The sequence below is a fragment of the Amblyomma mixtum genome, chromosome 4 (assembly GCF_055824585.1).
Source record: "Amblyomma mixtum isolate Tamu chromosome 4, ASM5582458v1, whole genome shotgun sequence".
NCBI classification, from domain to species: domain Eukaryota; kingdom Metazoa; phylum Arthropoda; class Arachnida; order Ixodida; family Ixodidae; genus Amblyomma; species Amblyomma mixtum.
In genome coordinates, this window is record NC_143015.1 from 98,351,020 (window position 1) to 98,373,138 (window position 22,119).

General features: G+C 48.1%; 1 pseudogene; it reads left to right on the plus strand.

Moving 5' to 3' along the window:
- Positions 1-3,709: 3,709 nt before the first annotated feature.
- On the plus strand, positions 3,710-6,556 carry LOC149347559 (uncharacterized; annotated as a pseudogene).
- Positions 6,557-22,119: the final 15,563 nt, after the last annotated feature.

The following is a 22,119-nucleotide window of genomic DNA, read 5'->3' on the forward strand; positions in this document are numbered from 1 at the left end:
CTCATTATTAAACCACTTCCAAAAAACATGCACCCTGCTTTTCACGAAGGCAGGAGGAGAGCCAGAGCAAAGGCCCTTGAAGCCAAGCTCGAAGGCTCGGAATACACAACCTATGTAGACGCGGCGGAATACGAAGGAGGCGACTCCTTTCTGGTCGTGGCCGTGAACGACTCGGGTGAAACATTAACGGCCGGTTCGGTCAAAACAAAAAACTCAGGGACAGCGGAGGAGGCGGCTATCGCCATGGCAATGGCCAGCACCAATGCAGTCACCATAATTACCGACTCCAAGGTGGCTATCAACAATTATGCGCGGGGTATGACCTCCTAGGAGGCAGAACGAATATTAAGACATAAAGACTGGGACCAAAGAGAGGTGGAACTAATATGGGTGCCGGCACACTCGGGGAACAGGGGAAACGAGTTGGCTCACAGTATAGCTCGAGGTTATGTCAGCCGAGCAGTGAGCCGGGTTGAGTCCCCAAATTTCACGAGAGATGCATTCATATCATTTCACGAATACACCCATCTGTTTAAACTGGAAAGGAGGATCTATCCGCCACCAGACAAAAAGCTCGACAAAAGCCAGGAGGTAACGTGGCGTCGGCTCCAGACGCGAGCCTTCTTTAGCCCGTCGAGACTAGCACACATGTATCCAACACAGTACAACGCTACTTGCAAACAATGCGGCGAGATAGCCGGATATGACCACATTTTATGGAGCTGTAGAAAGGCGTCGCCACCGGCGGACCTACTACCAGTCCCTTCTCTAGTGCATCATGCCAACCGTTAACCGCAGAATATTCCGGATGGTGACATACGATGCGGCGTTTCTCTGACTCTAGACACTATTTATGTTAGAGCCTATAGCTTGCGACAGCAATTGGAACCGGCGACCTATAATCGTAGCCTGCGGGCGTCCACCAAGATGTGTGATACAGTTACTGCGTAATTTCCTTCCACAAATCCAAAACATTTCCTTCATTATGGCACCTCTCTTCGTGCAGACCATCGCCACCGGCCGGGCTGCCAGTGTTATGGACCTTAGGAACATAAACACTTGAGTGCAGTGGGGTCGTGCGGGGACCCTGGGGCGTGCCCCGAATTCCTCTTTAAATAAAGTTTTTCTCTCTCTCTCTTCTTTCATTAACACCTTCCTCCCTTCCCTTATTGTGCAGTTCGGGTGTCCACCGAGATGTGAAAAACTGCGCCATTTGCTTTTCTCAAAAATGCGTTGCGTTCAGAGGTGTTTCCAACGGGCAAGGCGTCGAGCCGTAACGGGCGACGGCGTTCCGTGGACTCCCTGGTAGCGCTGCAACACGCTGTCGCGTTCCACTCCTAAAGGCGAAGCTTAATCGTCCTTCAATGTCATTGTTTAGTTTACAACACCTCCGTAAGCAAGAAGATGGGGCTTGAAACGGGCTACTAAAAACGCATCGTGAACGCTTAATCACCTCAGTACAAATTTATGTCCAACTTCAGATGGGAACGGAAATCACTAAGCTGTTGAACCAGGGTGTGTGTTGCACATTACAGTTATTTAAGGTAATACGCGGGTATCTCATGTCGCACAGGGTGTCCCCTATTCAAGCTGTCGCCACCGCAGGCGATATTTTCCTTTCCAGGCTGCGAGGTACAGATAAAAAAAATCCTTGAAGACAAGTTTGTCGTGAATAAAGCACACACAGGCAACCATTCACAGGCCTCCTAATTCGTCCAACATTATGCACCGTGTTTGATTTTATTCACAAAATAATCATACTGGATCAAAGGCCTAATTAAACCACATTAGGTTATTGCGCAAATAACTGCATATGGGCTTCACACTTACGTGGCCAGAATCCCCACGTTAAAGGTGACGCTCTGTGGCTAATATCGCATATCTTCGAAGAATTTTCAGTGAAATAGATCGCCAGTTATATTACTCGGGGGCCATTCTTTTTGCAGGACAGCAAACAATGCTCGTTTACTCCAGGCACTGCTCCAGGGCAAAGCTGCTGAGCTGGAGGGTGCGGGTTCAAGCACGGCTGATGATTGGTTATAAGGAAGCGCCGAGACAGAGGCGTCCGGGCAGGCGTTCGTGCCGAAAACAAAGATGACCGATCTGTCCGAGTCCGAACAGGCGAGCAGTTCTAGGAATTAATGAATGAGCTGTTTGTTTTCAAAAGGGAGGCTCACGGGCGTTTATTGAGGAATTTAGTTTTTAAGGAAAGGAAAGCTAGGGACCTATTGATACATGAGGGGACGACTAGGGTGGTGGTGCTGGTGGAAGATATTTATTTTGGCTATTTACATGAGAGTGTGGGGACTGGCCTTAAAAGCGAGCCCCTACAAATTCTAGGACAGGTCCCTAGTCCGCGACTCCTGTGGCTTCCGCGGCAGCTCGGGCCCTAGCGACGAGGGCTCTTTGGCTCTCTAACACAGCAGCCGAGCAGGGCAGCCTCCCACCTGTCTCGGGTTGGTGAGGGGAAAGGGGGTAAGAAGGGTTAGAGGGGCATGCCCACACCATGTGGTACACGTCCGAGAACGCGCTTCCACAATGCGGGTACTCGCGTTAAAAGCCGGATTAAAATGTTGCAGCGTGCCGGCCACAGTACCATGGTGGTATACAAGCGAAGGAGCCAACGCTCGTCGCTTTTCGTTAGCCCTTTCGCAGGGGGATGAAAGCGGGTATGCGATGTTTGATAAAATTGAATAATTTGCTTGTAGGTGATAGCCGGATTAGGTTCTGATACCTCAGGCGTTGAGTGTCGAGGCGATGCTCGGTGGTTGAGCGCGCAGGTTGAGGCGTCTGCAACCTCGTTTCCCTCTAGTCCAGCATGTGCTGGGGTCCGGGTGATGACACGTGTGTTCGGGGTGTCGCGGTACCGCATCTATGTCACATTTTGGCGGCACGTTGAGGTATGCGTCCTTGTTGTGGATTTTGACATGCTTCCCGGGAGTCGGCAATGATTAGCCGGGAGTATGGTTCTGGAGCGGCGAGTGCTATGGCGACCTCCTCCGCGTGTGTAATGTTGGGCGCACGGAAAGTGAGTCCCTGAACGTACGTATTTTGATGGATTATTGCGGCCGTATACCATCCCCCGTGGTGTGGGCCAGCAGCATCCGTGTAGAAGACTCCTTAGCGAGAGCCATAGCGGTCGTTAAGGGCCGTCAAGCACGCGGTTCGACAGCCATTTTGAATCTCCTTCGTCAAGTTCTGTGGCAGAAGCTGGAGCTGCACCGCGTGGCGCCAGTCGTCTGGAACCGTCTTCCTTTCCACTGCATACGCTTTGTAGGCAATGTGCAGGCGGTTTAAGGGGCTTTTGGCGGCTGAGGATTTGTTCAACCGCAGGTAGTGATTGTGGAAGTGCGCCTCGCGTAGCTCCTCAAAGGTTTTGGTCATCAATGAGCCGTTGATTGGACGTCGTGATGGGGACGTCGAGGGTGCGCTCTGCAATTTTGCAGTGGATCGCCTCTAGTGCGTTCTTGTCACATTTCTGCAAGTGGAGATAAATTGCCGTATTAGTCACAGACGAACGGTGGCCACAAGACGTTTAGGTAGATCAGACGATAGGAGAATTTCCTAATTCGGTCCGGCAACACTGGTCGCCGGTGTCGTCCGCCATTAGCTTGGTGACGGCTCCCGCTGCTACGCTGCTTTGACAGCCACCGCGTTCTCCCTTGCTTTACTGAGCCCATTTGGACAGTGTAACTCTCCTTCGTTAGCAATGTCGTGGACCAGAAGCCTCTCTATTACTCTGAAGAGCCTGACCACCGACAGCATACAAGCTTACAGCGCTTCAAGGAGCCTCGGCAAGCGGAACGATGACCGCAGCCACAAGTTTGTCGCCGAAAGCTACATTCAGTGCGATTCCATCGAAAGGTCATCAGTCACTACACGGTAAGCTGCCACATTGTGCGACTGTGCTTTTATTGTTTTCCAGCGCTCTTTGCTATATAAATGATCATTGTGTTCTCTAAACTGCCATACAAACTCTCATTCTTTATGGGGCTGCACTGGAGAGCAGGCATGGCTAGTTAAACCGAGTGCCTGCTATTTTTTCACTTCGTTCGTGCTGTAAGGAATGTTAGTTACTTTGATCGTCTTTTTTTTCTTTTGCAGTGACTGCACGTTCGTGCGTGTGCCCGCTCGATGCTTTAGAAGCCAGAAGAAGACTGAATCGCATTATCAAGTCACTGCTGTGATAGCGCAAGACGGCTTCATCGAAGGCTGCACATGTGAGTGCGCTGCGCCGGAGAACGGTGCGTGATACCACGCTCTGGCATTGCTGAAGTCTATTGTGCTACTAAAGGAGCAAGGATACGAAGAACTGCCGCCTGAGTTGTCTTGCACGGAACTGCCGCAGAAGTGGAGGCGACCGCGTGGAGACAAGATATCGTGGAGCGCAGTAGACGAAGTAGATTGGAGAACCGCACGGCCCGATGGTCTGGAGTGTGCCGCGGCTTCTCGACTTTACGAAGCGCGGAAAAAACCCAGGCTTGCAGGGGATGTCAAAAAGGCTGCTCTGAAATTCGGACGAGACCTCTCAGCACTGGAACCAACCCCATTTTCAGAGCACTTGCAGGCAATGACAGTGAAAACAGCAAATTCTTCCTATAGAGAAACTTGCGAATGGAGTATGTTATGGTGCCGGAAGCCATTAGTGCCTCACCATTTCTCAAGCCATGTTAGTCCAGACATCAAGTTGGGTTCCACAGTGAGAGGCGCCGACTCTGTTCCACCAGAACCAGCTATAATCCGTTCAACATCAGTGTAAGTGGCTTCAGCTCAACACCTGCCACCACCACAGAAAGCCATAATTGAGGTAAATACACACGTCGCATTTGAATAATGTATGGTAAGAAGAATGTGGCTAGTATGTCCGAAAAATGCCCACAGCTGCAGCTTTGAGTTTTATTTTGTTAAGTGCATATAACATACGTGCGTATAACGCAGGATGGTGTATTAATATGTTAAAGTGCTGAATGTAGCTACTTATTCTGCGTAAACATATGTGAACATATATTTCAACCATCATGCACAGCAAATTGTTGTTGCTCTCAAATACAAATCTGCTAGTCGAAGCAGAGCTGCTGCTGGAGTCTACCTGGTTTTACCTAAGCAAGCATATTATTCTGTTTTTTTTTTTTTGCAGTCACTAACTCTCACCATCACCGAGGCTCTTCAACTGGAGAAAAGTACCCGTGGGCAAAATAAGAGTGCTGCATGGAAGGCAGTCCGCCGTCAACGGCTGACCGCATCCAAATTTGGTGCAGTTATGAAGCGCGAGAACTCGACAGTGAAGGGGCTCAAGAACTTGACTGCCGAGAGGGACCTGTCACGAGTTAGTGCAATCCATTAAGCACCATTTTTACATGTAAAAATAGTCTTGTGCTCAAACTAATCCTTGCATGCACTGCTTTTAAAATGCATCAATCTTTTAGGATGACCTATTGCAGTGTGTTACATTTTATGACGCCTTTTTCTGGTATGGACACAAGCCGGGACATTGACTCTGTAGTAACGGTTTGGTTTATGGGGTTTAACATCCCAAAGTGACTCAGCCTATGAAGGGGCCTGTAGTAATGCATCACATAATCGCAGGAAGAGGGCAGTAAGGGCTAGTTGATGTGCCATGAAACCTTTAGCAGCGCTGTGAAAAAACACTGGTAGCATAAAAGCATGCAAAAGTAACGAAAAGTTCAGTGCATGAAATAAAACTGTTTATGAATATTTAGTGCTCCCTGCTTTTGTACATTCTTATTCAAACTTGGACATGAAAAAAATATTTCTTCCGTCCATGCACAGGTTATTTCGCCATGAGTGTTCATGCCGTCTTGTAACAAACTCGGTTCATTTTGACAGACACACATTCGAAGGCACTTCGATACAACAGCTTCACTCTGGTGCAACAAAGTTTAATACAATTATAAGATAGCTAATATTGTTCGGCATGGGTTACTTAATGATCATATTTCTGCTTTCACTGGCAGCCTTCTGTGTGAACTGGAGATATTGCTTTTCAGTGCAGTGTGGATGACTATTTTTGGTATCTTCATTTCAGGTACGGCATTTCAAATGAGCAGCAAGCCATACGCCGATATGTGACGACAATGCAGGCACTGCAGCACGATGTGCAGACTTTTTTTGTGGATTTGCTGTAAGTCCAGCTTGCCCATGGCTGGGAGCCTCACCAGATAGGATAGTCTGGGACCCAGAAGAAGGCAGCCATGGAATTGTTGAGGTCAAATGTCCTTACTCAATGAAGGATATAGATTTCCCGAACCTAGAAGGGTCATGCCTTGTGAAGGACGTGACCGGAGTCATCAGGCTTCATCGCCAAGATTTTCATTACTATCAAGTTCTTGGCCAAATGGCACTAACTGGCCTCACATGGGCAGACTTTGTTGTCTATTCACCACATTTCATTGTCATCGAAAGGATAACGTTCGATAAAACTGCTTGGCAGCTATGTAAAAACAAGCTAGACAAATTCTACTTTGACACACTTCTCCCATTTCTGGCAGAGCAATAAACTACAGGTCATCAAAGGCCGTGGAAAATGATAACATAACTGCTTCACTGTCTATTACATTTCGACATGAAACATATACAAATGATATTAATGTCTTTTATTCTTAGTCTTAGTCGTTTTGGGACGTTAAACCCCATAAACCAACCAACCTTTTATTCAGATAGCGAGGTCTTGGATGCAAGGGCAGATGTGCTGTGCCCGATGGAGTCCAGGCATTCTATACATTGAATAGAGCATGCAGCATAATAAAACATCGTACAGTAACATCCCTTATACATTTGCAAAGAAGGGAAGAAAATGCATACATCTACAGCGATGAAAATACTACCAAATAGTGCGCATGCATTATTCAGTATCGTTGCACCCTATAAGCGGGCTCTGGAGATTAGTCAGAAATGCACAAACAGCCCACATTTCATTGACGACAGGCGCTATGGTCAGTGGAACCGGCCTGTCGAAGATGTGGAATGCTTTGATGCGCTGAATACGCCTCTCAACATGAATCCTTAATTTTGCTATTTCTTGTGTTCCGGTTACTTCTCCTGTGAAAAAGTCTCTCCATAAAAATGGAGGATTATTCAGTGCGACACCAATCTTACTAAGGAGGTCATCTATATTAAATCCCTTGTCAGCCATGACTGTGTCTCCAGGCTGAAACCCGAGCTTCAGAAATCCACATTTCTGCACCAAGTCCTTGTCAGAAATCGACCCGGGAAATAGTGTCGACAAGAAAGTGATCGTCCCATCTGGTGCTATAGCTCTGTTGCATCTATGATTACTCTAGTACTTGAGTACCCTTGTGTGGTAAACACAGCTGGCATTGACTCATTTACTTCTTCTCTAGACATCCAGAGGTTAGGCTGGCCTATCTGCAAGTACATGAAACTAATGCAGGTCGCGCACAACCTAGATACTGTTGCCAGTGAAATCCTAAACCTGTAGGCCAGGTCTTTTTCGAGCAGACCAAGACGAAGCCCCACGAGCACTAAGAACAGCTGTTCCTTGGCAGGCAGCAAATGGGGCCTTCCAGCATTGTTAGTGCCCTCCTTATAGCTCCTTGACCAGGCCTTAACATTTTCGCAGTTCTCCCCTGGATCAAGGAAATCATAAAAGCTTATGAAAGCCTCATATCTTGGAAGGCCCGTGTAGAACGCTATGTATTCAGGGCTGTCTTGAAAACACTCAATGGAAAATTTTCGACTCAGTCGTTTCTCAAGCTGCACATTTTTAGCTTCTACAAGCTCACCTTCACGTTGCACCCTGTAGAAAGAGGCTTTTGCTAAGCTCAGTTCCTCTGCCTGGCCCTTAAGCTTTGCCTCAAGGGTTTCAATATGTGCCATCAGAGCTTCAACTTTTTGCTTGAGGTCCGCCATTTCCCGCGAGCACACACAATCGCACGCAGGGTCGTCACCGATGCTGCTCGATGAGCTGGCCTCGGCAGGAATACTCCCGTCGCCCGTTTCCGCTGTCTCCGGTGGCTCGGTGACAACATCGGTGGGCGGCACAAGGTCGGATGTAGCGGCACTAGCACTTTTGGTGGCAGAGTTTATGCTGCATGAATGCCTGTTTCGAGGTTTTAAGGCGAAATCCTTTAATGCCTCATACTGTCGTTAGCAGACGCATCGGCGGGAGTGTCGACAGGCGCGTCGGCAGCCGTGTCGACAGACGCGTCGGCAGATTCGTGCGCCTTTCGGCGTCACTGCTTAAAAGGCTCAAGGTTCCAGCATGAATAAAGGCGCATCTAGTGAATCCATGGGCTTCATAAATAAAATAAAACGAGTAAAGCCAAGAAAAGGAAAATAATAATAATAAAATATAAACACCAAATAAAAATAAGATGTGAAAATAAAAACAATAAAATTAAGAAAAGGAGCAAAAATAAATAAAAAAAAACAATATGAAAAATAAAAAGTAAATAGAAACAAACAGTGGTCAGGAAACGCTTTGGCCTTGCAGCACTTCAGAGAGCCAAAGTGCCCCGTGAATTTTCTCTTTCAGTCGTCACAATATAATATCAACTTATGCTTAAATGGTAATATTCTTCCCGGCGGAGGCTTCGGCGCGGAGAAGGCAAACACAGTCGGCACAGCGTCTTGTCTGAGAAAACGCCGATTCCCCGCTACGTTTCGAAGATAGCAGTCTTTCACGAAATGCCTAGAACACATTTTGGTGAATTTTGTGACCTTGAAAAACTTCCCCTCGTCACGTTTAATGGCAATCAGCCACCTCTTCTTCCAATAAGCGTCCCGTGGGAAGGAATAGAAGGACACCTACAACAAAAGAAGTAGACGCAAGGTCACGCACGAACTAAGTGCATGAATGAGAAAAGGTTGATAATGAGTGTACTTGCCTTCGAGCCGCTTTCGTCGAGCACTCCTCTTTGCTTGCACAGTGGCACACAGCAGTGAACGGGCATGATGCGGGTAATTCTCAACACAGCGGTTGCGGTTGTGAAACGCGGGGAAAGCGGGCGATTCCGCACGGACGGCGTCGCGTCTGCGTGCGTGCACGGATGCTACCGGAGTGGCTCGCCAAGCTAATGGCGGCAGCTAAGGCTTCGCGTTTCACTCGATAGATGGCGCTGAATTAGGAAACTTCTATTTTGCACTGATCGGCAAACCTATATACGCACCCAAGACCAGGAGCATTATCCGTACTCTCTAGGTACCAGAGGAACTCCACAGGGAGCAGTCCTCTTTCCCCTCCTCTTTAATTTCGCCATGGTTCACCTTCCCGCACTGCTAGATGATGTCCAATGCATCAGGTATGCCCTGCATACCGAATACATCACGCTCTGGGCAACACATGGTTCGTTGCGACAGATCGAGGACAACCAGCAACAAGCGGCGACTATCGTAGACGTATACGCTCTCCGCTGTGGCCTGGAATGCTCCGAGACCAAATCAGACTTCATGCACCTTAGGCCAAACCCGGAGTGCCTCCCTTGCTAGCGGCCCTATCCCTGAACACGATAAGGTAAGAGTGTAGGGACTCTTTATTCACCGCAACCTCAAGATCGATACAACCCTGCAGAATCTCCCACAAGATTGGAGATCAGATGGGCCGTATTGTCCGCCATGTATCTAACAAACGATGGGGGGAGGGGGGGGGGGGGTGGTATGGAGCTTACGATGAAAACACTCCCTGAGGCTGGCGAATGCATTTCTAACCAGTCGGATACGACTAGGGTGGCCGAGCCACGCTTTACACTGCTTTGTAGAGGCCACTAGGAAAGAGTGATTTATTGGTTTTGAATTAGTTTTTTGCACAACCTTGCGTATGTCGTCATTCTTCGTGGCACCGCCCACCTGATCAGACGTCTCCATCCTGGCGGCACTCGATACACAGGACGCTGTTGTAAGTACAAAGTGGGAGGCGGGGCCTTCTAACGAACTTCGCCGAGCTGAACGGCGTGAATAGGGAGCTCGAGCGTGCTCACCGCGGTGGTTCACTTGTCAAGGCGCTTGTCTACTGAGCCCGGGTACCCGGGTTCGAACCCGACTGCGGCAGCGGCGTTGCGATGGAGTCGAAACGCAAGAGGCACCCGTGTGCTGTACGATGTCAGTGCACGTTAAAGATCCCCAGGTGGTCGAAATTATTCCGGAGTAGTAGTAGTAGGAGTAGAACGTTTATTATGCACAGTAATAAATGTTCAAGGGTCTTGAGAGGTGGTTGGAGTACTTAGTTCAGAACCCCTGCGGCTGTCGCTGCCGCCGGGGCCTGACGATCCAGCTGGCGTCAATCTTGCAGGTCCCAGCAGGACAGAGAGCCTCCCACTGTTCCTTTGTACTAATGTTTTGAGGTGAGGTGACCTCCACCACGGCACATCTTTCTCTCTTTCTTCTTGCTCACCCACCCCGGCGTGGTTCAGGTGTCCACCTAGATATGTGAGACTGATACTGCCATTTACTTTCCTCAAAAAACCAATTATAATGCAGTTCAGCTCGAGCACTATTTTGCACGAAATTCCGCGCTAAGCCATGGTAAACTGTCCGCAGAATTTTTAGAGCGCAGCCCTTTGGTGCCGGTTTCACCGCTTCGCGGCGTCGTCATCGCCGTTGCCCGCCACCGTCGCCGTTGTCCGTTGTAACCAGTAGTGGACTCCTTAGTCCCGCTTTAAGCTGCGAAATCAATGGAGTGGAAGCTTGGAAAGGAGAGCGCAAAAATGGGTAAATTTGTATTAAAATATCATTATTAGATTATTAAATTAAATTCATAAATAATAAAGTATTACATTTTGAGGTGTTGTCTTTGACTCTCACTTAAGCATTATACCCCATGTTAACCATTTGGAAACGGAAATTCTTGCATGTACCGCGAAGCTCCTGAATTGGTTCCATTTCCATTTTCGTGTTTCTCTTCTCTATGCGCCAAATTTATCATCAGGTTATTCTTCCTACAATTATCTATGCCGCCCCAGCTTGGTGGTTTCTTTGGCTACTTTTCCCTCTAAGAGATCGCGTTTTATCGCTTCAACGAACCCCCTTCTGGCTCTTACTGGTGCCTATAATACTACGCGAACCACTGCTGTTCATGTGCTTCCAAACGCTCTTCCTTTGCGTATTTATCTAGACCAGTTAGGCGCAGAGTTTATGCTTTTCACGTTACGACAATCCGTAGAATACGGACATGCCTTTTATGACCTTTCTCAAATTCAACCTTCATTTAATCCCTGGTATGACCATCCCTCAATGAAATTCAAATTTTCTTTTGTTCAACTTAGCTCTCAGAAAGCGGCATTCTTTTCTTGTCAACGCGCCCTGCATATTTACACTGATGGGTCTTTCACTCCTCGCTGAGCTGGTGATGCTTTTGTTGTTCTTAGCTCAAGACAAAATATTGTATACATTCATCGCCTGTCTTTAGAACCACCCTCTAGCGCCTATGCAGCTGAGCTTGCAGCCTTTCATTCTGCTGTTGCTTATGCTATTCGTAACCTTTCCTCTACGCCTGTTCAATTTTACACCGATTCTCTATCTCTGCTTTCTGCCCTGTCTTCAGTTGCTTCTTACAATCCGACTATTATTGCCATTAAGAAAGATCTCTATCGTTTGTCTTCTCTCGCCCCATTTCTTTTATTTCATATCCGGGGTCATTCCGGAATTTTCGGTAATGACTTAGCTGACCAAGCTGCAGGTAGTGCCGGGCAGTTTGGCAATTTACATATTTCTACCCTTTCACGTTGTTGAGTGCGTTGCCATTTACAACGTTCTTCACTTCTTTTATGGAACATATTTGGCGCGAGAACAATGGGGGCACTAAATTATTCAGTTGGATCCCTGATACATTTAATATTCCCCTTATTCGTCTACCCAGGAATCCTCTTATTACTTTAGTTGCTGGGCATGGTAGATTGGCGTTCTGTTTTCAAAAAGTTGGCCTGTCTCCGTCTTCAACTTGCTCTTCTGGGATGTTATGTGAAGACCTCCGTCACTACTTCCGGGATTGTTCCGTTACTGCTTCTTTAGTTTCTCGCTTAAAATCTCTTCGCTCCTCAGACATCACACCATCTGTTCACCCCTACCTTCTCCGAGACCATGCTACTTCTGCTCTTCTCCTTCAAATGTTCTAATCATTGTGTCACACCACACTGCCATCTCGTTCCCCCCTCCTCCGCAACATGCACCCAGAACATCACAGGGAAAGACGGGAGAAGAGGGCGGAGGCGCTGGTTAAAAGGGCCGGGAACATCAGGGCAAATGAGGTTGCCTACGTGGACGCAGCGAGTGGCAGGTCGGGGGAGGCGGTCGCCTCAGTAGTCGACGGCCGAGGTGCACCAGTCACCGCCGCCTCCATTAGGAGTAGAAACATAGATACGACCGAGGAGGTCGCAATAGCGCTTGCTTGCGCCGGTACCAAGGCTAGTTTGATTCTTAGTGACAGCAAAACAGCAATCCGCAACATCGGAAAGGGCAGGGTCTCGCCAGAAACGGCTCGAATTCTGTCCGCAGCCAAAATTGATCGCAAGATCACCTTAATTTGGGTCCCAGCACACACATCCATCCCCGGTAACGAGGCGGCCCACATGTTAGCCCGAGATCTCTACTTCCGGGTAACTGTAGAGCCACCCGACCCCCAGGGGATCGACGAACGTTTGCAAACATACGCTGAAATCGCCGTGCACTACAGGTTAGGCAGGCGTCTAATGCCACCACTAGATCCAAACTTAACCAATACAGAGGCCATCGCCAGGCGACGATTACAGGCCGGAAATTTCGTTAACCCCGTCTGGTTATTTCAAACCACGTTAGACGATAAAAAAGGTGACAAATGTAAGACCTGCGGAGCGACGGGGACCCTAGATCATATAATTTGGCAATGCCTTGGATCCCCGGGTGCTGAGGACAATATTAAGAGTAGAGAAGCCTGGGAGGCCCTTCTGCGAAGCGAGGTCCCCGCCGACCAGAAACGAGCTGTCCGCCTGGCGGCTAAAGCCGCGAAGAGACGATGTATCTTCGCCAGTCTTTAGTCGCGGAGGTCCCGTCCCCCGTCCCCTAGTCCTGCGTGCCAGGGACGGGTAGTAGGGGGCCTCCTACATCGGTGGAAATAAAAGTTGTTATCAATCAATCATCTCCTTCAAATGGGTCATAAGTAGCTCAATTCCTAATTATTCACGCTGATTTCTCTCTTTCTTTTAATTTGCCTTCTGCGCATTGTTTTGACTTGTTCTGTTATTATGACTATGCTCTGGCTTTGGTTTTCTCTATTTTTATTATTATTATTTATTCCGTGGACTGCATGCTGTGTGGAGTACATTTTTTGCATTGTCGTACGGGACAGTAACAATCCGACCCACTCTTATACATTAATCCACCCACTAATATTCACTAATCTACCGTTAACCGACCGTAATTTATATTAATACTCCGAAATTTATTGCGGTCGGTCAACTTCTGATATCCAGCGGTGAGCCAGCTTCGAAATGGTATCGAATTTTCTTTACGAATTGGGGAAATGAAAAGTGCACTAACATTTTGTCGCAGCGCAGTTAGTCGGCCCAATATTGGAAAAGTATTGGTAAAGGGTGTTCCTACGAAGGACCAATGTAAAAGCATCTATTTCCAATATTGGGTCAATTACCTGAGCTGGTTGGGATATGCATGCTGGTCCTGACTCCATTACGTACAGCATTCTTCAAAACCACATGGCTATGAACACCCTGTTGTTTGGCTCTTCCAAAGGGCGGAAAAGCAGAAGCAACTCCAGCTTACTTGGACATAACTTTCTTTTGTGAGCCAACTGTGGAATATTGTAACATTTTCGGATAAGAGTTAATGAAGAATACCTTAGTAATCTACTATTCGCTGATGACATTGCCTTGCTAAGTCACTCAGGAGATGAACTGCAAAACATGATCAGTGGATCCCGCATTTGCTGCGGTACAGATGACGCCACGTGTGTCCGGGCGATCCCCGGCTCTCTGAGTATGTTCTGCCCTGAGCGTCGATGGTTCGCCATTACTTCGCGTTCTCTCGAGCTCCTCCAGGTGCGCTGCTATTGCATGCATCTCGATTTGATTCGCAGAGCGGACGTTTAGCACCTCATCTCCCATCAAACTGCCTGCTTCGTACAGTCGGCAGTGCAGTATGTCACGGCACGTCTGATGGAAGAGGTCCCACGGCGGTATTCGCGGCCCTGTGTTCGGTCAAAAGCAGCACAGATAATCGGCACAATATTATAAATGGAGGGATTTGCTCTGGTCCTTTGAAGGACTGGCCTTCGCCAGTACATTACCAATACTGCTCTGATAAGCTGTGCTGCTCGGGGTGGAAATCACTGAGTCTTTTATTTTTCTTAGCTCTGGATTGGACGCGACCGGTGTTGACAGGCTATGAGAAGCACGGTCATATCCATGCATTGCGTCCCAACACGACGTGATACACCGCGGCAGAAGGCCATTTAGGCCGGAATACTGAACGGCATAGTTAGCATGAGGCAGTCTGACGATTGTGTGTGATTATAAGTCTTGGCATTGAAAAAAATGCCACCAGAGAATTTATCCTTCATACTTCTTTCACGAGGCCTGGAACGTTTGAAGGTATAGTATGTACCCCTTTGCCAAAAGTAACCGAGCAGCAGGTTTCTGCTTCTCAACCGTATAATGGAGCCGTTACACCTGCCATAAAGACCGAAAGGTTTCGAAACGTGAGGAGAAGGCTTCACCTTACTTTAGAAAGATTCAGACCTTAAGGGCTGCCATAAGTGCTTCACCACGCTGCTAAAGAACAAACCAGCTGTTCCCGGTTACTTTTGGCTGAGACGGCACTTAGCAACACTTAAAGGTTAGCGTTGCCGACGCGCAAGAAAGGCCGAGGCAGCAGTGCGTAGCAGTCGTGTGGCACTGTGCTCGTCGATAGTAAGGCTCGCACGCCATCTACAAAAGGAATTGGGACGTACAGGTAGTGGCGATATGAAAGGGAACACAGGAGCCCGTTGCTTCCGCGCTCTGCGAAGCGCTGCCGCCGACAGCCAGAGAGCATGGGCGAGGCCGGGCGCATGCGCGGTAAGAACAGCCGCCTTTGTCTCTTGCGCATGCACCTATGCCACCGATTCTCGCCGGATCTCAGCGGCACCGCTTCGCGAAGTGCGGAGGTTACGTGCTCCCGTGTTCCCTTTCATACTGGCGTTGCCTGTATTTTGGCCTCGCATAATGGGGGACGTGGCACCCTTTGCATCCCTGTTGTAGCGCGTGGTCCTGCGCACGTCCAGCTTCGAGCAAACAGACGCAGCAGAGAACTCGGCTGAAAAGTCCACGGGACGCTTCAACAATGCGGTTTTTAAACTCATTGCGCTAGTGATCGTGAATTTTTGAAGTACCCCAAGTATACACTTTAACAATCTTACCACGCAGCTCTCATTGCATCCTGCACTACGCGTTTTGCATGGCAGCCTTACTGAGAGAACACAGAAGGGATAGAAATTTTAGGATTCAGGTATGAGGCTCGGGTACTGAGCATGCGTACCCGAAAACGTATCCCGGCCCGTGCGAAAATGTTTCGATGGAGGAGCAGTGCAAAATACACCCGTTTGCAATGCGATTTGAGTGCACGCTAAAGAACTTTTCCTCTTTCTGTTACTGTCTCCTTCATACCTTCTCCCCAGCGTGATTGAGGTGCCCACCGAGGAGTTACGGCGCCTTTGTCTGTGAACATAACTGGTGATGCCAAAACTACGCATTTTCCTGCTTTGTGCGTATATGTATATCTCAGAGAATAATGCCCTTTGTAGTTAAGGCTACATTGTAGTGAAGGAACAATGATTAGGATCAGCCCTACGCATGAAAATGACCTCACAGAGTGCTGCATCACATCCGCCATTTTATGGACACGCACCGCGTTGTCAGCCGGAGAGACAAAAACTGGCAGTGGTTTAGCTCAGTTATACCAGGATATACATAGCGAGAGGTACGGTATCATAGAGTTAATACAACCAACTCTAGAGGGAAAGCTGCCCATTGAGCCCATGCATTTCAGTGGGCAACGCATGAACGCAGCCATCACACAACGGTTTGCGTGTGTTGCCAGCTGTTTTGTCACTTTCTAAATCTGGGCAAAGAACGGAGTTGGAACCTGGCAACGTAGTCCGTGGGAAGATGGCGGTATGCAGAGTAGCTCTCGACTGCTCTAAACTGCTGTAAACAACGGCAAAATCGTCGCGTTTGGATCGTTTTCAGTGGTATGCAGTGTCGCATACCGACTGTAATTTCATATAGGTGGCTTGTGACTTCTGAATTGTTATTTGAAGGCTAGTACCGCGATTGTGACGCGCTGAAGTGTATTCGTCTGTAGAGCGCACGGGATTTTGCATGTCCTCTGTTGTCGAGTGCAAATATACGTCGGAAATTTGCTTTGGCCCCAAAAGGGCGAACACAATTCGCAAAGGCAACGAATGCCCAAGGTAAATGGAGCAACTGCTCTGCCTGGTTTATTTTGAATGTTCAGCGTTTTGTTATATTAGGAAGAACTTCTTGTTGGGCGAGTTGGTGCATACTGTTGTAGGAACGAATTGCGCACAAAAGACACACACAGGAAAACACGAGGGAGACTGAAAGAGCGCAAACTATAAACTGGTGTTTATTGGATTCAGTGCCGCTTTATAGGCAGTGTGCACACGTGCCTACAGAGAGGGGAAGGAGGGGATAAGGAGGCAAACCAACCCTGCGCGACAATCCATCAAAAACGCTCCAAAAAATTCTTTTCCGCGTTGTACAATGAAACAGAGGTGTCACTCACACATTTATCACCTCTTGCCTTGATGTGGTATGCCTCTAGAAGTTCACGGGAAACTTTGTCATTACTCCTGCCCAGAATTCTGATATTATTTAGCAGTGGCTCACAACCGGTGCATGCAATGCAATGAGCAGGCAAATTCGCTCCTTCTCTATTCCTAATTGAACGCTGATGCTCCCCTGCGCGTTCATTCACGCAGCGTCCTGTCTGGCCCACATACACGCGACCACACTTCAGCGGGATGAGATACACAACGCCCGTGACGCATTTTACGAATTGTGCCGCATGCTTTATCACGCATGCTCTTCGTCGAGCGCCTTCCGCGCTGATCCTTGGGCATAACCCGGCGAGCTTACGTGGCGCCGAAAACACCACAGGGACGCCATGTCTTTTTGCCACTTTTTTATGTTGTGGGCCACCTTGTGCATATACGGTATGACCGTAGTCTTTCTTCGCGGCAATCGCTCCTCGTTGTTGGCGCGGTTTCCTTTTTTTACCTTCCGAAGAAGGTTCTCGGCCACAGCTGAGATGACCTCGCGAATTTTTTGGAGCGTTTTTGATGGATTGTCGCGCAGGGTTGATTTGCCTCCTTATCCCCTCCTTCCCCTCTTTGTAGGCACGTGTGCACACTGCCTATAAAGCGGCACTGAATCCAATAAACACCAGTTTATTTATTTATTTATTTATTTATTTATTTATTTATTTATCATCATACCCACAGCGCCATTGGCTGGCATTACAGTGGGGGGGTAGAAGAAAAAGTACACAAATGCCACCGCGTGCAGGTGGTTACAAAAAAAAAAGATAACAATGAGATAGAAAGAACACGGAATTATACACAAAAAAATGTCACAGCATGGAAGAAAATGAATCATTTGATAATATGGACACTACTTCCTCAGGCAGCTTGTTCCATTCCGAAACCGTTTTGGGGAAAAAAGACATTTTAAAAAGGTCAGTCCGGCACCTGTATTCTTTAACTTTAAGTGAATGATCTCTACGTAAAGACACGTAATCAGGGTTGGCTATATATTTGGTTCTGTCTATTCCAGTTCTAGAATGAAATATATTATGAAATAATTTTAAACGCAGTACTTTCCTACGTTTCTGAAGTGAGTCCCAACCCAAAGTTGATAGTTTGCGCTCTTTCAGTCTCCCTCGTGTTTTCCTGTGTGTGTCTTTTGTGCGCAATTCGTTCCTACAATTGTTATATTAAATGTCGAAGGCTTGTTAGAGTACCGCGGGCCTCTCGCGTTTTTTTTTTTTTTAAATCTTTCTCCTTCGCCGAGGAAGACGGTGCCGTGTTTTTCTGGCGCGAGACGAGCTCATAATGGGATTTTTCGTACGCAGCAACGCTCAGAGCTTCATCACAAACGAATGAAACAAGGTGGAGGCAGAAATGCATGAAACGCCATGTACCGCTCGAGAAACCTTCGTTTCGTGTCCAGCACTGTGCGCATTAAATTGTGGGTGCTTGGTTGGTTGTTGTGGTGGGTTTTTGTTATTATTTTTGTGTTGGTTTTTTTTAGGTTTACGGCCGCTTTTGCTTCTAATGTGTGACACTGCTTTTTTGCTGAGATATTTTTTATTCCTCTGTTTGGTTTCAAAACCCATTTATGAGAAGCTATAGTGCCGCAAGTACTTTATACGCACGGGATAAGAAGGGTCCTGCGATTACATGTATGCTGTCTTGTTTACAAGCCGATTTCCTGCCACTGGCTGTGTTCGGAGCAATAATGCGCTGTCAGATACGCTTGAGCTGAGGATTATAAGTGTGCCTCTTTTCCGTAAAATAAATAGTTGGTAGACTGCGCATGTCCTTCTTGTGCCGTTGTCGTTGCGCGGCCGTTCATATCAACAGTGTTACCTTAATTACCGCATGCATTAGTGATGAAAATCGTACTAAAACGGATTTAAGCAAGAACACCTGCGTACTTTATAAGTATCGCCAACGTGTTCTCTGTCAAGCAGATTGAGGCAATGGCGTTAAGAAAGTCGAATGCCGTGAAAAAGTAAACGGCTGCAAGATTCATTCGCTTGGTGTCAGCCGCCTTTAAAGAGAGTTCCAAGAGCGGGAGTTTTTCATTTACACGCTTTACAGTAGACAGTTGTCGTGAAATGTGCTATGTATCTCTTCCCACGTTTACTCACAAATGATGCAAAGTGCCCGATCCTTTTGGAGCTTTTGCCATGCATCAACGCACGAAGGTGGCATCGCGGTGAACGAGAGCGTGAGTGACTCCTTGTCGTATGCAGCTCCTTGAATTAAGTGCCTTGAAATCAGGTTCGAAAGCAGAAGTTTAAAACTGAAACTCCGAGAGCGTTTATTCAGTTCACTCGTGAACATGTTCGCAATCGTCCGATATTAAAAGAAGTGACCACAATCAGTATGCTAAAGATTACAAAATGTGTTTAAAACATTGAAAATACGCGTAAGAATGACATATAATTATTATCTCTGCCGCAGTTTTCCGAATTCAAACTCAAACTTCACCCATCCTTCACTTTGCGAGAAAAAACTGTGCTGGCCACAATAGTGTGTTGTAAGATGGCGTTCAAGATGGCGACATACATGCGTGGACCGCTTTGCGGCTCAGCTTTACCCCCCTGTACGGTATATCCCTGGCCGCACAGCGTCGGCTTCGCTCTCCTTGACCGCCATGACAGTGTTTTTTTTCCACCGCGACCCTCCTCCTCCCCTTGCCGCGCATGCGCAGTAGAGCACGGCGGGCCAGCTGCGTGTCGCGCATGCGCAGTCTCTCTCTCGGTCGGAGGCGCGCGGCTCACCGGCTGCGCGGCTGTGACATCACTCAGAAAATCGCGTACAGAAAATGGTGCAGAAAATCTCGGTGATGGCAAGCAAAACAAGGGTGACGTCATCAAGCGGCCGTAGTACGCACAAAGCAAGCCGAGCATCGCCACGTCGGACAATCTTATACATGATACCCGCCACTGGCCGAACTTCACTTGAAGCCATTCATGTCGTGACATTCATGTCATGTCGTGACAACAAAACTGTGACACAACTGTGTGTCGTACAGGTTTCCAGTCGGTGTCATACGATTTCTCATTGCATAGTGCTTACCTGTGTTTGTGTGTGGGTGGTGTCATACTTCGAAAAAAAAAGATTGATTGATCGCCGGAGATAAACTGACTTCGCAAACCGCAACCAAACGTCCACGTCTTGCGTCCATGACAAGCTTTCGCATTCCCACATGTAAGTAGTCGTAAGTGTCTGTACCATTTTTTTTTAATTAGGTGTCCGCGAATACCACTGGCATTGGAGTAAGAGAGCGAAAGCAACTGTTTGCCGTTTTGGAAAATATTGATGCTGGGTCCCATGAAAATTAACCTGTGTTGAAGTTCACCGTGTCGATGGCAGCACCGTCGAAAGCGCCAAGGCAAAAAATATCATCAGCCAAACGAGCGCCTTCGATCGTCCAGAATGTGTTCTCATGTTTGTCGCGGGTCAAACGACTGGCGGCACCAGTTTTTAGGCATGCATCGGATCAATTGAAGGGCCACCTCGGTACTGCAGGTGACCTATGCATGTGCCAGGCCCGGGGTTCGCAGCTCTGAAGAGGAGACACTGCAAACTTCGACGACACTTGATGGCCGGTCGTCCTCGAAATATAGCCACGAGAGAAACACCGAATTAATTCCAGTACGTGTTCGCTGCCACGCATGTCTTTTGGCAGCCGTCGACTTCTAACTAGCAGTTCGTTGATAGTAGTTAGCCTTGAATGTCGACAGCAAATATTAGTTCCACTCCCGGCACCCTCGATTTACTTCCCCGCAATATGCGACGTGCCCCTCAAAGTGCGGATGCATAGTATATTGACCGTTAGCGCGCATTTTACGAGCCAGCTACACGAATTGCATGCTTTACTATCACTAGCCATGCATCGTTTTGAAGCGAGTAGCATTAAAAGCCGGTGTCGCATGAAACCACATTCGCTTCTTTACCAGCGACGAAACGATTACATCTAAAGTGCCCTGCGATCTACGGGCTTCATCTTAGGAGCTTGAAGCGCACCAGTTGTGACCGTAGTGTCGAGTAATGATGATGATTAAAAACTTTATTGGCACTAAGTCTGGTCACTTCCATCAGTAAAAAGCACAGTTGGATTCCCCGATTTCTTTCGCCCGTTGGATCGTACAAAGCTATTCCTTCGGGTCCCAGCTGGTCAGGGCGGCATCCCAGTTGGCGTGGGTTACGTTGGGGATGTGTGATTGAGTAACAACTCGCTTCCAGCAAAGATGCCAAGTACAGGGCTTGCGAATGTAACAATATCCTTTTTGGTGCAAAATACATTGAATAATAATCATAGTTGACTAAACCACCGGCTCCTCTCAGCTAGGCAACGTGTCTAGTGCAACAGTGCACGCTTATGTCGGCTGAGCGTTTCATTGGAACACAGGGTCGGAATTAACCACGCAGAGAACGGTGCAAGGGGAGGCCGATGATCGCTTAGTGTAACTACAGAAACTGCTGATATGCCCAGGCCACGCCGTCCAGAACGTTAGCGTGCATGTCTCGAACGGGCGGAGGTCTCAAGAAACTTGCAGGCAGGCGTCCAAGGGTGAGCCTCGAGAATTACGCATGTATCGGACGGAGCGTCACTGATACCAGTATGTTCTTCACAGTGTCAAGAAATAGCGAACGGGTTTCTACCTAAATCTTATCTCCAACCTTCACATGTCACAAATGCCACCACGGTGCGGCGGCTTATGCCCGTCAAGGTGTTGGATACTAGGCCAAGCAAAACAACCGAATAGTCACACATCGAGAAAAAGAAAAGGGTCATACAGAATATCAGGATTTCAGTCGTTCACACGCTGAAGAACTTCCTCGAGGTCATCGTAAAGCTTTAGAGCTTCCTTCCAATCGAACCATTCGGGTTCGGTAGCAACGGCAATCTTGCGATGGGCTTTCCTGAACAGTTCATCGCAATCAACGCCTGCAGGCATGTCACAAAGCAGCACTGCGTCCCAGTAGTACAATACCAGAATAGGAACGTCCGCCATGGCGGCCACAAGGATGGCAGGCGAGTCGATAGCAGCGTTTCTGGGATCGGCAATGAGCGCCACAGACTGCTGAGCGCGGATCTCGTTCTTCAGGGCGCGCTGGAAAGCTATTGTCGACACTAAGGCAACCGACCGGCCTTGCACACATTCTAGGACAGCCTTAGCCTTGGCCTCAACGAGCAGCCTCTTGCATTGCGATGACAAATCTCGAAGTTCTGCCGGCGGCCTGCCTGCGACTATATCCCGGGCTTGGCGGCGCGCGGCCACCATGCCACACTCTCGTAACGTTGAATTGACTGCCTTGATTTTGCTCTGGTCGAGCCAGGGAAACTTGCCTGTGTCCAG